The 16,054-nt window shown below is 50.1% G+C and overlaps 1 protein-coding gene across 9 annotated transcripts in view; it reads right to left on the bottom strand.

The window, feature by feature from the left end:
* Nucleotides 1-1,838: 1,838 nt before the first annotated feature.
* Nucleotides 1,839-16,054, bottom strand: part of SYCE3 (synaptonemal complex central element protein 3) — a 42,138-nt gene continuing 27,922 nt past the window's right edge. For 7 of the 9 annotated variants that reach the window (XM_064420621.1, XM_064420617.1, XM_064420610.1 and 4 more), the window contains 2 exons: nt 5,456-15,835; nt 1,839-4,816 (listed from right to left, as the gene is read on the bottom strand). The gene's annotated coding sequence lies outside the window, so the exon portion shown is untranslated. The remainder of the gene's footprint in view (nt 4,817-5,455; nt 15,836-16,054) is intronic. The other 2 variants (XM_064420612.1, XM_064420611.1) reach the window with 2 other exon arrangements.

The raw sequence follows: 16,054 nt of genomic DNA on the forward strand, positions 1-16,054 counted from the left end.
GGGCTCTTACAGGAATATTTAGCCTTTACTTCCCTTTGTGACAACTTCATCTCCACCCTGCCATGTACAGCTCCTTGATTTCTCCTGGAGAAAACCTTATGGCAGAGGGTATTTGCAAAGGAGCCCAAGTTTGTTTGGAGCAGAGAGTCCTGAGAGCTGCATCTGTCTGTGCTGCCACAGCCTGGCAATATCCTCATGGAACAGCCAGGGCAGATGGGATTAGATGGAGCAAAATCCCTTCATAAAAGGGATTATCTCCTGTGCAGGTCAGGCATGGGGCAGGAAGTGAACTTTGGAAATCAGCAGATTTCCCCCAGCAAACATCACTCACATAATCATGAATGGTATGACCTGTGCCCACAGCCCAGGATTCACCCAGCCAAAAACAAGAGCAAAGGGCCTTCCTTCCTTCCTTCCTTCCTTCCTTCCTTCCTTCCTTCCTTCCTTCCTTCCTTCCTTCCTTCCTTCCTTCCTTCCTTCCTTCCTTCCTTCCTTCCTTCCTTCCTTCCTTCCTTCCTTCCTTCCTTCCTTCCTTCCTTCCTTCCTTCCTTCCTTCCTTCCTTCCTTCCTTCCTTCCTTCCTTCCTTCCTTCCTTCCTTCCTTCCTTCCTTCCTTCCTTCCTTCCTTCCTTCCTTCCTTCCTTCCTTCCTTCCTTCCTTCCTTCCTTCCTTCCTTCCTTCCTTCCTTCCTTCCTTCCTTCCTTCCTTCCTTCCTTCCTTCCTTCCTTCCTTCCTTCCTTCCTTCCTTCCTTCCTTCCTTCCTTCCTTCCTTCCTTCCTTCCTTCCTTCCTTCCTTCCTTCCTTCCTTCCTTCCTTCCTTCCTTCCTTCCTTCCTTCCTTCCTTCGCTCGCCCCTGCCCCTATTCCCCTTCCCACCCCAGTCTCCCCCATCTGCCTTCAATCCTATTCCTTCATTCTTCCACCCTGCCTTCCTCTCCCCTGGTGCCCTGCACACCCCGACCTCTCCTCACCTGCCCTCTGTCCTTGTCACCCTCCCCTTGACAACACCTCTGCCCCCCTATTCCCGTTCTCCATCTCCCGCTCTCTTTTCTGTCCGCGGCCGCGGAGCTCGGGCTGCCGGAGAATAAAGCCCAGAGGGCCCGAGCCCGGCGCCCGCTGCCCTCGCTGGTTTCTCCCCCCCCCCCCCCCCGCCCCCACAGGGCCGGACCCGCTCGGTGGGTCCGCCCATACCGGTCGAATACACCGCCCCACACGGTCGGGGTTGCGGCTTTCCCAACATCACACTGGGGGGAAAGGCCATCACACTGCGCTGAGGATCGGAGGGCCCCCTCCTCCGGAAGGGGTCCTGGGGGGAGAGGGTATGGATGGGTTAGGGGGAACCCTCTCCTCCGGAGGGGATGGGGGTGGATTAGGAAGGGCCCCCTCCTTAGGAGAGGTCCTGGAGGGGTGGGGGGGTTGAAGAGGGCCCCTCCGGAGGACGGGGTGCCGGGGGGTGCGCGGATCGGGGTGGCCCCTCCAGAGGAGGAGGGGCCCTCCCTGCCCCCACAGTGTGATGTGTGGAAGCCGGAGTGCCGCGCTGTGTGTGAACAGCACTGTGGACCTGCTGAGAGGGTCCGGCCCCATGTGGGGACTTCAGCGAGGGCAGGGGGCGCCGGGCTCCGGCCCTATGGGCTTTATTCTCCGGCAGCCCGAGGCCCGCGGCTGTGGGAAAGAGGGAGAGGGAAGGACGGGGAGAGGAGAGGTGGGGAGGGCAAGGAGGGAAGCGGGAGGGGAAGGGAAAGGCCAGCTGGGGGTGTGAAATATACATATTATATTATTGGCTCTTCGCAAATATTAAAATTAATACTATATGTTATAGGTAAAAATTAAATAAGCCCAATTCTAATAAAATAAAAAGGAATTTATTCGCGACTGTGTTACAGTCCTGACAGCCAACAATCAAACTGACAGGCCAACACTCCCGGGAGATAGGCTGGGTGGACGTGGATCTGGTCTCTAGTGCACCAAATCCCCCTGCATTCACACTGGCTGTTCCGAGGCTGCAGTTCTTATACTCTTTATTTTGCCCGCGGCAGAGTCCCTTTGTCTCCTTTTTGAGTTCTTCATATTCAAGTTGGTTCTTTTCTTCAGCCTGAACTGCACAAAGCCTTCGTCCGGGAATTGATAAGTGCGTTTCCTCGATTCCCAGAATCCTGTATTCAGGCGGCAGGTGTTGATGGCTCCGGTTATCTCAGATGGATATCACCTCCGGGCCATCATCTCTTGGGCGTCACTGGGTACATGCGTCCATGAATGCCCATCTGTGCAGCCGAGGTTTCCTTCGTATTGGTATCTCCTTGCCAGTATGCCGCGGTTTCGCCATCCTAGGCTTCTGTGTGATCGGCTGTGATTCCAGCTGCTCCCATGGGATTTTAAGCCTGTGAGTCTCTAATGAAGTGTCAAGTGCTGAGCACGACAGAAGATAATGGGAAGACACTCGGGATCAGGCAGTGTCCCAAAGAGCTGCCAGTGCCCAGCATTCCTGGCTGGAATTTGGAGGTGACAGCACCCACTTCCATAGTGTTCCTGTGTCTCTGGCACTGCTCTTCATCCCTGCCCAGGGTTTGGAGGCTCCAGCACAGCCCCCCCAGCACATCCTGCTGCTTTCTCAAGTTCCCTTTAACCAGGATCATTTTTGGGGGGGTTGGGGCACCCAAACCCAGCAGAATTGGCTTTAACCAGTTTTGGGTGATCTCCCTTCTCCCCTCCTCACTGAATTAGCACTGCCAAATCCCAGCCTGAGGCTCAGCTCCCTCTGAGGAACTGGACTTGGATTTCCCAATCCAGCAGGGCAGCAATGCTGTTTCTCCTCACTGTGTATCTTGATTGCAGCAACTACTTATGAAATAATTCAAAGCAATTCAGAGAATGAAGAGACAATGAGGAAGAGCTGCCAGCTCCAACCAAGGGCTGCCCAGCCCCCTTCTCAATGATTTGCTTTAATTAACCAATGCAAATGAACCAATACAAATCACATTGATATGGTTTTATTTTTTTAATCGAGTTCTAGAGAAATATTGCAGAATATAAAAGAACATTTTTAACCCCAAAACTCTTATAGGAGATACACAGGGCAGGGCTGCACTGCACTCCCGAAGTGAGAATTGGGAGAACCGGGAGAAAAGAAAATCCAGACTGACATTCCTGGGAGATTGGTGCAGCTTCTGCCAGCCAGAACAATCCTTGGTCTGAGCACACATCTGCGGGATGTCATCAATAGCCTCCTGGGCCTTTTCATTAAAAGCAATTTCCAAATATAATTAATGAAATATAGAAAATTAAATGGAAACGAAAAGGAGCAGCACCCTCAGGACAGCAGGCTGCAGCATCCAAAAGAAAATGAACAGAAAGATTATGGATTGGGACCATCCCAAATTCCTCTTGTGGGATACCACAGGCTTTGCTCTATAAATCACCACTTCTCTCGGTGGACAAACCCTTCAGCTTTGCTTCAAGTTTATCGAGTTCCCAACTATGACCATCGAGATTCTCTGCGCCGTGTCCATGGCGGGATCCAGCAAGACACACAGGGAATTCCCATGGGAACGGTGTCCAGGAAGCTCCCAGCCCTGCCCTGTGCCTGCAGCCCAGAGGGAGATCTCTTCCCACAGCTGCAGCTGAGCTCGACGCTTCCCACGCTGACACCCACAGCTCCCTCTGCCCGCTGCCTTGGGGAGTGTCCCTGAGGTGCCAGCAGGAAAGGAGCCTCTCAGGGACACGGACTGGGCATTCAGGGGGAGAAAAGCAGTTTTCAGTCTTCAACCTGATCCAGCAGCTGCACCTGGCAGTTGCTGGTAGAGCCCCGGTGAGGCCACCTTGTCCAGGGTGTCGCTGCCAGAGACCATTCCTGCAAAATCGGGGGCGGGGGGGGGGGGGGGAAGGGATGAACCTTGGAGTTCCTGGACTTAGTCAGGAGCTTTGGCAAAAGACTGGAAGAAAAATTCACATCCCTGACAGAGATAAAATCAGAGGGGAAAAATGCAACCCATGGTGATGAAAAGAGAAGGGAATGATTGGAACCATTTGAAATGGATGAAAGGAAATGGCCTGACATGATTCCAGGGAAGGTTTAGGCTGGATATTGGAAAGTCGCACAGTGGAAAGGTTGTCCAGCCCTGGCACAGCTTCTCAGGGCAGTGGTGGAGGCCCCATCCCTGGAGGGATTTAAAGCTGTGTGGATATGGCACTTGGGGACATGGGATGATGGTGGCCTTAGCAGCACCAGGGAACAGTTGGGCACCGTGATCTCAGAGGGCTTCTCCAGCCTGAAGGATTCCACGATTCCAAGGTCACCCTGTACACGGCCAGCACAGACACACCTATGCCTGCTGCAAGCATAATTTCTCTTCCTCTCCTTCGCTTGGCTGCCAAACATTCCCTGGCAGCAGGGAACACAGGAGCAGTCCTTGCTGTGGGAGAAGCCAGCAGGATTAGATCCAATTCCCTTAAGAAAGAGCTGACAGGATCCAGCCAGTCTGTCCCCAGCTGCTCAGGAAGCTCCTAGTCCCTTCCAGTAGCAAGAGAGAGAAATCACCTCGTGCCGAGGGACAATGACACAAGAGCTGTGGGGAGACAGTGGGAGAGGGAGCAACAGCAGAGATGGGAGAGGAGCAACAGCAGAGCTTTGCAAAGGGAATACCTGCCAGATCAACCTCCAGGACCTGTGGAAAACATTTTCCAGCTGAGCTGTGGGTCCATCTACTCCTGTCTTCCACTCACTGACTTTTCAGCCACAGCCAGGAGCTGCTCTGGATGGAAGGTCCCCTCTGTGTCCATGGATGTGGCTTTTCCCTCACTGTCCCCATGGTCTATGGGGAGCTAAAGGAGAAGAAAAGGATTGAACAGGGAATAAAGTATCCATAAATACAGCAGATATGGCCACATGCCCTCACTGAGGTCACAGAACAAATAATATCCCAAGCTGTTGTGATTAAACTCCCTTTTAGCTGGGAAAAGCAAGAGAAAACATTCCTGGTCCCCATCTCTGGCACACTCCCTTCCTGGAGTGCCAGGAAAACAGGGAATGGCTTCCCACTGACACAGGGCAGGGACAGATGGCATCTTGGGAAGAAATTCTTTCCTGTGAGGCTGCTGAGGTCCTGGCACAGGTTGCCCAGAGAAGCTGTGGCTGCCCTCTAGATCCCTGGCAGTGTCTAAGGTCAGGCTGGACAGGGCTGGGAACAACCTGGGATAGTGGAAGGTGTCCCTTGTTCATGGAACTGAATGGGCTTTAAGGTCCCTTCCCACCAAACCATTCCAGGATTCCATGGCTCTACACAAGAGGACTGGTGCTCAGCTTTGAGCTGGGAAGTTTAGGGAATCAATTAAATGATCAAATTAAGTCCAAGCTGCTTATATTTTAGGGAATGGCAACCTCTAGACAGTAATAAACACTTAGAAAGTCAAGGGAGATGCCCAAAAGAGCAAATAGCCCAAGGCAATGAGGTGAACCCTCACCTGACCAGTGACTGCCAGGCTGGGACAGTACTGTGTCTTCTCAGTATGGAATTCCCCAAATAACTCTGTTATGAATCCTGTTTCTATTTCTCCTGAAGGGAAAATTACAATAATAATTATCAATAAAAATTTAAAGGTCACATGTTACAAACAAGTATCTATGTATCTGTCCCACATACAAAATATTACATGTACAGAGACTCAGTTAAACACTGAACTTGGCTGAAAGTTTCAAAACTAAGAGGGAAAACTGCTTTTCACCCTGAGATAAGAAGTCCAGCTGTGTTTCTGTAGATGCTTAAGAAATGAAATTACATTTTTTCATTTTTGGATTACCAGGGGAATGAGGACATGGTGATGTCTGGTTTTGTTTTCCCTAAACGCATCATGGACTTAAATAAACCAGAAATATCCAAAAATTGACAGCTCTGAGTCCTGCATCATGACTAAAAGGATTAAAAAGTATTTCTGCAGCTTTTAAAATAAAAGCAATTATTCAAGAGCAGTCCTAGAGGTTTTTCATCCAACCAAGACTTGTCCTACATGGTTCCATGAAAAGATCAAGCTCATGGGAAAACCCCACCCCAATAACTGAGCTTAAGCAGGAAAGACAAATAATAAAATGCTGACCTTGAAGCAGCTTTTACAGCTCATTGGGGTCAGTGGTGATCTAGATGATGTCTGACCACTGCTGGTGGAATTCTGTGGCTGTAGTGAAACTCTGGAAATCAGTTTGGCTACCTCAGCCTGAGGGAAAACCCAGCTGAGCAGTGCCAGGAGAGCTCATGCCATTCATTAACCCCCAGTAATTAATATTTCCTGCCTTGTGGAGAGGTGCCTGCATCATTCCCTGCACATTTCATAGACCTTGCACGAGTTGGTACCTCTGAACAGAACTGAATTCTGCTCCAAGAAAAAGCTCCAACATCCCTTTTGTGTGTTTTATGGAAGTATCCTTCCCTTCAGCTCAGTCCTGTGCTGGTGCATTTTGCCTTTTCCCATCACAAATCATGTGACACCTCCAATCATCTTTACTGTCCATTGGAGACCATCCAAATTCACCACAGTGCTTTCAGCCAGCAGAAATAAACCTGTGGGATATTTTGGGTTAAAGTTCCAGACTATCCTTAACAGGATTTTGTCAGCTTTGGTTTCACTGATGCCTTTAATGTTCAGCAGCTCCTTCTCTGGTGCATAAGCCATCACCTCCACTGTCTGAAATCCAGCTTCTTCGCATCACTGGAATTTGTGCCACATTGCTGGGAAGGGAGGCAGGAAAAACAAGACATGTTGGTATTTTGGATTGTTTTCGGGTTTGTTTTGACAGAACACAAGTAAGAATTTAGCAAAGAAGTTTGCAAACTCACCATGTTTTGAAGGAAAAAGTTTAGGTTGGCTATTATGAGGGAATTCTTCCCTGTGAGAGTGCTGAGGCCCTGGCACAGGGTGTCCAGAGAATCTGGGGCTGGGGCTGCCCCTGGATCCCTGGCAGTGTCCAACGTCAGGGTGGACAGGGCTTGGAGCAGCCTGGGATAGTGGAAGGTGTCCCTACCCCTGGCAGGGAGTGGAGCAGGATGAGCTTTTAAGGTCCCTTCACCCCAAGCCATTCCAGCATCCCACGGCTCCAGCTCTGGCAGGGCCCTGCCGGAGCCAGCAGCGCCTGCTGGGTCCCCCAGCCCGCGGTCTGAAGTTCCCCGCATTCCCCACCCGGGGTCCCCTCCCGGTGCCCAATTCCAGCTGCCTCCCCAGCTCTCCCTCTCGACACATCCCTGGGGCTGTGTCGGCCCTTTCCGAGCCTCTGCCCTGAGCTGACACCCTTTGCTTTGCCACCCCAGGGGCCACCCCAGCGATCGCTCCCGCTGGAATATCCCCCCACGCTGGGTGTGTGGCTGCTGGAAGCTGGGAGGTGCCTCAGGGTTGGGTTTTTGGAAGGACGATGGAGATTTAGCACCTATTGCAAGCGCTTGAGGGACTGCACATGTTTGTACAAAAATACTGATTTGTGCCCAGGGCTGCCTAAACACCCATCCTGAAGAATCCCAGGGCTTATTCCTTCTTTCTCCACCACCATTCAGTTAAACTGGAACCTCTGGGAGATGGAAGGCTCCCACAGAGAAATGGAGGTTTGCAGGGAGAGCAGAGTTCATCTAATCCCACTTGACCTCTGGTTCTTCAGCTCCTCCACGTAGATCCCTCAAAGGCCCAGGAGCTGGGGACCCAGAGCAGCGGGAGCCGGGGCTGGCAGGACTCTGCTGGATGCTCCTCGTGGTTCAGCCCTGTTTGCAGCTGAGAGCAGGCAGGGGATGGACACGGGGCTGGCAGGCAGGGGCTGTGCCCCAGCAGATTTAATCAGCATCTCCAGTCACCTCCTGCTCCTTGGGGTGTCCCGAGGTGCCCTCACAACCCAGAACAAACACCCAAGCTGGGAGCTACCACCCCATGGATCCCTGCCTTTGGGAGAGCCCATTTCCAACCTTTGAGAGCAAATGTGTTTTTCTGCTCCTCCTTTGCAGACCCTGAACGAGGAAGCTCTGGCGAGCATGAGGAGTCTGGAGCCAAGTTAGCACAGGAGTTGGCAAAGGAAATGGTGGGAACGAGGACACTGCACAGTCCACAGGCAGGAGCAGAGGGAGAAGAGAGGCAGGGAGCAAGGGGCTTGTCCCTAAGCAGGCATTTAATGCATCCTCTGCCCATTTTTCCAAGTGATACCCACTGTGCACAAGGATAAGGTGGCCAAAAGCAAATCTCCATCACTGGGTCAGTGCCAATGTCCTCTGACCTGAGGCAGCTCTGGTGATTCCAGCTCTGCTCCTCCCCATCCCACCTGGGTTATTTCCAGCCATCCATGAGCAGGGGTCACTTGTCCCCTTGGTAAGGACAGCCCACAGCCAGGCCCAGAAGTTCTGTGCTTGCAGAGGGATGCATCCAGCTCTGTTTCATGCCTGCATTGACCACTCCTGTGCATCTTCCTGGGAAATGCAGCAGGCCCTGGGATTCAGGCTCCCAGCCATGCCCAGCCTGAGTTGGCTTTCACCTTGGTCCCTTAGGTTTCTGTCCTCACAACAAATCCTGAACTGCACCCTGGATGACATCCGAGTGCTCCTCACCCAGCTCTAGAAGGCAGCAGAGGCATTCCCACAGCCCAGCCAAAGCAGAAAAGGGAGACAGAGCCAGAAGAAAGGGCCAGCAGGAGCAGTGCAGCACCTGGAACAAATGGGGAGCACAGGGGGGCACGGATGAAGGCGGGGGGACACCTCAGCTCCCAGCCCAGCAGGTCTGGATAGATGCCACGGCACAGCCATGGATCCAGGCCCAGCAGCTTGGGAGGTGCCGCTGCTCTGGGGCACCTCTGGCAAAGCACACGGAGCCTCTGGCACACAGAGGGAGTTTGCCTTTCCCTGAGCCCCTCATTTTCAGTAGTTCTGGTCTCAACACCCATTTCTGCTGTGCCTTCTGGACAGCAGGGAGGTGGAACCTTCCCAAAGGGGACGTTCTCACCAAAGTGTCCTCTGCCCCTTCTCCTAGCAGAGGGAACGCTGACCCTCCGAGCAAGACTCCAAGCGAGACCAAGTTCATCAACTGCTTCCAGAAAACCAAATGGGCTTTGAACCTCTTGGTGAGACATGGAGGAGTTTCCATCCCATGCAGGGACAGAGCTTTTCCCAGTGCATCCCAGCAGTGAGTGTTCAGAGGGAAATTAGAACAGAAAACACTGCCAAGGGACAAAGGTGTGAATTCCAGGTTCTTCAGAACCCAGGACAAACACTGTGTCAGGTTTGTGCAGGTTTCCTGGGACAAGCTGTTAAACCAAAACTAGAAATATCCAGTCCAGGATGGGACAGAGTATCAGAGGGTTGCAATGCCTGGATCTTTTCAGATCTAGGCTTGGGAAGTCTCGGCTTGACAGCAGCTGAAGTCCCTCATTGCCCCAGTATTCCTGGCTCCTCTCTTTCTCCATTGCCAGACCCTCTGGATTGTGGAGGGAGTGAAAAGCAAAAGATATTCTCAGTGCTGCCAGCTCTGCTCAATGAAACATGAGAGACCAGGAGGGGAAGGAGCCAGCAGGAATTCTGTCAGTTGTGACCAAACTTGTCCAGCGAACACATCCTCCAAGCTCCTTCCTGGGCAGTCATTAATAAGGAAACCCCAGAGGTTGTAAACAACCTTAATGCAGGACACCAAGCTCAGTCTTTTCCTTGAGAAGCAAATAGGGATAATTTGTGCCTGCTCAGGATCAGAAGGAGCAGCTGATCGGGCAAGAGCCCAGGGCTGAGGGTGGAGCAGAGCTGGGACTCCGTGGTGGAGCCCTGCCATGTTCCTCCCCACGTGGCTGCCGAGTCCCTGGCAAGTGCCCTTTCAGTGGGTCACCCTGCTGCCAGCAGTTGTTTCCCACTTCCCACTCTACACTAATGTTTCATCTCTGACATTTCCAATGCTTTGCATTTCAGTAGGAGTGGGGAGCCTGTCTCCCATGGCAGCAGTGCCAGGAGCCCAGGACAGGAGGAGGAGCTGCATGGAAGCACAAACTGGAGAGGTTTCTCACCACAGCTGTGCTGATCACTGCTGCCACAACCCAGTCCTTGCAGTAAATCAATTCCAAGTGTTTGCTCCTCCATTCCGCCACAGCTCACATCAAATACCAGTGGATTTGGAGCCTTTCAGTGGCCAGGGCAGCTCCAGGTGCCACAGACAAGACCTTGCTGGCAACTTTTCCTTGTCAGAAATTTGCCAAGGGACCCTCAAAACACCAATCCTGTTGTTTTCATTTGTGGAACCAGTGGGGTTCTCAACGCTGCAAGAGGCAAAAGCAACCTTAACCCTGGCCTCTCCTCACTAGGACTTCCAAAAGAAGGCAAGGTTTGTGTGTCTGTTCAAATCACCTTCAAAGGCACTGATTTAACAGAGAGGGGATTCCACCCCTCCTGAAATTCATCCAGAATTAGAAATGGACACAAAATAAAAAGGAATTATTCCTATGCCCTACACCACATTCTCATCTCATCAGTCTGCAACTCCCCCCGTGTGACAGAAAAGAGAAAGCACACTCAAGGTAGGGTTAAACTGTGTTTCCTTCCTTTTTCCAGGCCAAACTAAGGAAGCATATCCAGAATCCTCATTCTTTGGAGTTGGTGCATTTCCTATTTGGGCCAGAGGAACTGGGAAATCTTATTCCCAGGTCTCATGAGGAGAAGCAGGTGGAAGTGAACACAGAAACCTCAGCAAATCTGAATCTTTCCACCCAATCAATAAAGCCTTACTGTGAATATCAAAACCTGGGCCTCCAGACCTTTTTTAGCAGGATTTGTTAGTTTCCTAATATTATCTCTTCCCAACAAAGCACTGGGCATCCAAGGAATATAGAAAGGGGTGTGCCAACCACTGGTTACCTCTCTGGAATGTCAGAGCTTGGAAAGAAGGGCAGCTGGGGCTTTTCCTGTTGGTACCCATGAGCTCCTTCCCACGTCTCCCCCTGTATCCACCAAAAATCCCCAGCTGTATCCACCAGTTCATTCCTCCTGCTTCCTCCCTCTTTTCCTTTATCCAACAGAATTTCAACAAGTGAATATTCCCCTCTGGAATAGCACCTTTCATTCCAAACCTAATAGCAAACAAATAATTTCCTCTGACCTTCATTATTAGGATTTCACCAAGAGCTGGTGGATGGAAAATTATCCTCTCCTGGCCCCTGCTGGATTCTTGGAGCAGGGATTCTTTCCCTCCTTCCCCTGCCCCATTTCAGGCTTTGTTCTGCAGCTTTTGCTTCTAATCTTTGGATCCTTTCCTCTCTCCAGGAGCTCCCCAGCAGTTGCACATCCTCTTTTCTCCCATCCTGATCATTTCTCCAGGAATGGATCTGTGCATTTCAATTCCATTTTCTTTCCTCCAACAGTTCCCACCATCCAGACCTAAAGCTGACACAAGGAGCGCTTGGTGCCCACAAATCCAAACCCAGACCTTGCCATCCCTAAACCAGCAACTCCAAACACACAATCCTGGAAAATTTGTATTAATTCAAACCTAACATTCAGGCTGCAGCACAAAGTCAGTGCAACAAGTGATCCACAGGAGCCATGGGATGTTCTGCTCCTCCTGCAATGGCATTTATGGCTAAGCAGGTCAGAACAAGGCCTGAGCAGACAAGACTGGAGAATCAACACCAAGCAACGACCCCTGTGCTTGACAGAGGTGTGGAACATCCCAGTCCAGGCCCTGGGCTTTTATGTGCTTGCTTCTACTGCAGTGAACCTGGCATGGGAAGTGGTAAATCACAAACCCTACAAGGAGACACTTCTTCAAGCAGAAATAAAATCCAGCTGCCGCAAAGCCCATGGCCACATTTAGAAACCCTTCAGAAAAAAAAAAAAAAAAAAAACTTGGAAAAGCAAAGGTGGTATGGTTACCTGGAGCTCCAGGGGACTGAGGGGAAGGTAGGCAAGAAGCAGCCAGCAAACAGCTGCCACTGCTTCCCCCTCCAACCACTGCAGCAAAAGCAGCTTCCCTGCAGTTTCACACTCAGCATCTCTACCAAGCTCAACAGGCCACCAAAAGGCACTCCAAGATTTACTTCAGACTTTTTCAGTGCTGCGCTTGCCACGATCCTTTGGGCACAAGGAACCTTCCAGACATTCCCACACCTTCACTGGTTCATTTTGGCACAGCTGGAAAAGTTCACTGTCCCTTCCAAAAGGATCTTTCTGACGCCAGAACATCCCCAGCTTTGCTTTCCCCTTAAATGTTCTGTTCCCTGCACAGCTAAGGCCCTTCCAGTGCTTGGCAAGTGCCAGCTGAGTAATCCAAGCCCAGAGCCTGCCTGAGAGGGAGGAATGTGTGTGCCACAGGAAGAGCATCCCAAACCTGTCACTGCCAGCCCTCCCTTCTCACCATGGCTCCAATGGCACCAGAACTGTCCCTGCAGGCAGAAATCCCCTTCAGGAACAGCATGAGCTGTCTTCAATGTACCACTGGGCTGAAAGAACAGACCAGCAGCTCACAGGGAGATCAGAGGCACCTGCTGAGCCAAGCCAACAGCAGCTGTGAGAAAGGCACGGAGGCAGTACCTCACCAAAACTACATTAAATGCCAACACATCAGGAGTCACTCCAGTGTTGACTTCCTAAAGCAAAAACAAAAAAATATTTTTATTTTTAGATTATGAAAAATGCATTTTATATGATTGGATCTTCTCAAATATTAAAATTAATACTATATATGTTATGTTGGAAAGTTATGCTGTATTAATCTCTTTTAAGTAGTGTGGTAAATATAGCTTTTAGGCTATGGCATAATATAAAATAGAAACTATGTGATGTAAGATACTTTTTGTAACTAGCTCAAGGAATGGATATGATAATCAAGAAATTCTTCACATAGAGATAACAGCAAGAAGACACCAAGATCCCAAGAGAAGAATTACTGCCTCCTTATTGGGATAGCGCAGACTTTGAGGGACCAAGACGATTGATTTACAAGATGGGGGGGGGGAGTTGACAATAACCAGAAAACACCCTTTGCTTGAAAGGAATTTCTGCATCATGCATGAGATATACGAATATGCAATGGGCTATTGCTTTTAAAGGTTAATCCTTCCTTAGCAAAATGTGTTCGGAACAGAGCAGAATACCCACGTCTGTAATCCTTTGCTTTTTTATTGTCCTAACTCTGATTGTCCAAATTCTTATTGCTCTAATTTTCATTACAATTTTTATAAACATTTTATTATTAAACTTTAAAAATTTTAAAACAAGTGATTGGCGTTTTTCACAAGATGCTTGGGAGAAGTCCGTGCCATGTTAACCCATTTCTCTGCCTTGTTTCCAGACTGCTGATGTTCACTTCCCAGCTCTCACCCGGCTGCCAGCGCTATGGCTGGTTCCACACAGACACACGAGGCTGCTGCCAGCTGCCATTTCAGCAGCTCCCGGGGACATGAGCACTCCCCACACCTCCCACCTCCCTAGCCCGAATCCACCCAGCACTCCCAGGGAGCTACTGGCAGCGGGAATTCTCCCTGCTGGCCCTGCCTGGCAAACCTTGTCTCCAGCTCCGGCTGCCACCTCGCACCTCCTGCGAAAGAGGAGCTGCATCCTGCTGCCTACTCCCGGCGCCGCTGGCCCCACAGCCCATGTCCCCACACCGGGAAACGCCGTGAAGAGCAGGAAGCGCGGAATCGGCGTTGGAGTCGGGTTCAGGCAATCGAACAGACGTCTTTGAGAAGAGCGGGCTCCTTCCAGGATGCGACTTCTTCCCCTACCCAAGGCTCATGAGCAAGATACCGCCATCTTTGGAAGGTCAAATAAACCCAGTGCCGACTCTCCACCTTCGGTGTGTCATCACGTGACTGCCGGCACATTGGCTACTGGCAGGTCACTGTCGGATGAGACACCATCTTTAGTGTGCCGTCACGTGATCAGCGGGTTTTTTTTTTTTGCCATCTTTTGTACTGGCGGAAATAACTCCCGAGTGAGACGCCATTTTTGGTGTGGCCTCACGTCACCTCCTCACTTCGTCACCATCTTAGGTGCTGGCAGAAGCAGCTTTCTGCTGGGCCGCCATCTTTGGTATGGTACCAGTAAGGCCCTCGCTCCTTACAAAGGTGTCTACTCGGCTGCCTGACGCCGACCCCTCTGCGATGTGCCGACACGGCGGCGGTGTCCGTCCTGGCCCCGCCCCTGCCCGCCATCGTGCCTCCCGTAGTGACGCACAGATCGTCGCTGTGGAAAGGATTGCACAGCCCGGCAATAGCTTCAGAAAGAACCATTAAATTCAAGGGAAAGGCCATTTCCAAGAGAGGTGTTGGAGGGGCGAAGCAGCGTGTGCGGTTCTGAGCTGAGCTGCTCACGCCAAGCTTCTGCCTGGGCTCTGATCTGCAGCTGCCCAGCTCAGACCAAGGGTCCCCGCAGATCTCTGGTGGTGCTCGGAGCTCGCCCTTGTCTGTCCTGACCAAGCAGGGAGGTGACGGGGGCTCTGCCAGTCTCCCTTTTTGTTCTGCAGTGCAGGCACACACACGTTCAGTGCAGCTCTGTGTGCGGTCTCTGTACTATTCGAGTCGTTAGTAAAGATGTGGGTTGTGGTCAGCGTGAGCGGCTGGGGAAGGGATTTCTGAGGTGAAATTTAGCTACTACACTTGTTTGTGACTATCTTCTAAATCACCACTTGCAAAGCCCTTTGCCAACACACTCATCCCGTTCCTTTGCCTCCTCAGAGAGCCAGCAGCTGGCTGGCATCCAGTCTCTTTAAAATGGTAAATAAAGAAAGGTCCGGGAGCAAGCCAGTGTGACTCTCATCATGCATTTCAGGGCTCTGGAGAGCTAATTGTCTTCATCAGGTCCTTCCAGCTACTGCCTTACACTCTGCTAGAGCAACACCACCTCCTGTGCACTTGTCTTATGTCACCTTAACCCCTTAGATGACACCAGGAGCATTGGCAGGAGCAGGGACACAAAGCAGCAGGCAGGGAACAGGATCATCATCACCTTTTTTCCCTGTTTCATGTCTTTCATCTCTAGCCTGGAATCAGCTTTTTCATATATTGCAGCCAGCCAGGTACTCAGCATTAATTCGCTCAGAAGTTTTTCCTGTTTTGCAACACACAAATCCTCGTGGCAGTCCTTTAAATCCTTCCATCTGGAAGGATCCAAATTTGTTTATGAACAGTAATTCTTGGGTACCTCAAGTCTGAAACACATCCTCTGTGTCGTAGAGTGAATTCAATCCAACAATTCCCAGATCAATGCCAAACTCTGGGTTATTTTGGGATGAATTTTTCTTCATTTCCCACAATGGAGCAGATGTATGTAGACCACCATACACCCATATAACATATCCAAATGGATCCTTTGAAAAGTTTTGAAGTATTTTGTTAATTTATTTAACTTAAAATTCTTGACTAGTGTGATCTCAGTTCACAGATTTCTCTAATAAATTGTCCACTGGTGGTTTTTTCCCCAGGCTCACCTTGGTGTTTCTCAGAAAGGGCTGGGAGGTGCTTGCAGAACACCACGGAAATCAAGGAACAGTGACAGACAGTAACTGTCAGTTTCTCTGCCAGTAACTTTGTTACCTTGTCCCACATCACCTCCCATGGCTTTAATGGGAAATATTTTTTATCCTTTACCCACCCCTTATGTCTTACTCTGAAGCATTCTGCTTGGTGAAGCAGCATTTTGCATTTGACTGCTGGACCCTGCAGATACTTAATCTAGAAACCACTTTGATTCATTTTAGATTAAAGAATTCACAATACTTCCCATTAAAGTTAGTGTCAGGTTTGGGTTTTTCCCCCTTAATGAAAGTCTTCAACAACCAACCTTTAAACAACTCAGTTGATTTTGTAAAACTGCCTCCATTTCCATATTAAAGATGTTCTTTGAGAAGCAGCTCCTGACAATATAAAATGTAATATATATTACACACTATACTGTTTACTGTAAAGGAAAAGAAAAAGAATTCAGCATTATTTTTTGTATTAGTATATTATATATACACATTATATATATTATATATACAAATATTTGTACATTATTTAAAAAAAAAAATCCGCACATGAAATTATTCTGAAATGCTGTGTTAAAATGTTAGTTTTTACAATTGTTGAAACAG

This window comes from Passer domesticus, chromosome 5 (assembly GCF_036417665.1).
Source record: "Passer domesticus isolate bPasDom1 chromosome 5, bPasDom1.hap1, whole genome shotgun sequence".
Lineage (NCBI taxonomy): Eukaryota > Metazoa > Chordata > Aves > Passeriformes > Passeridae > Passer > Passer domesticus.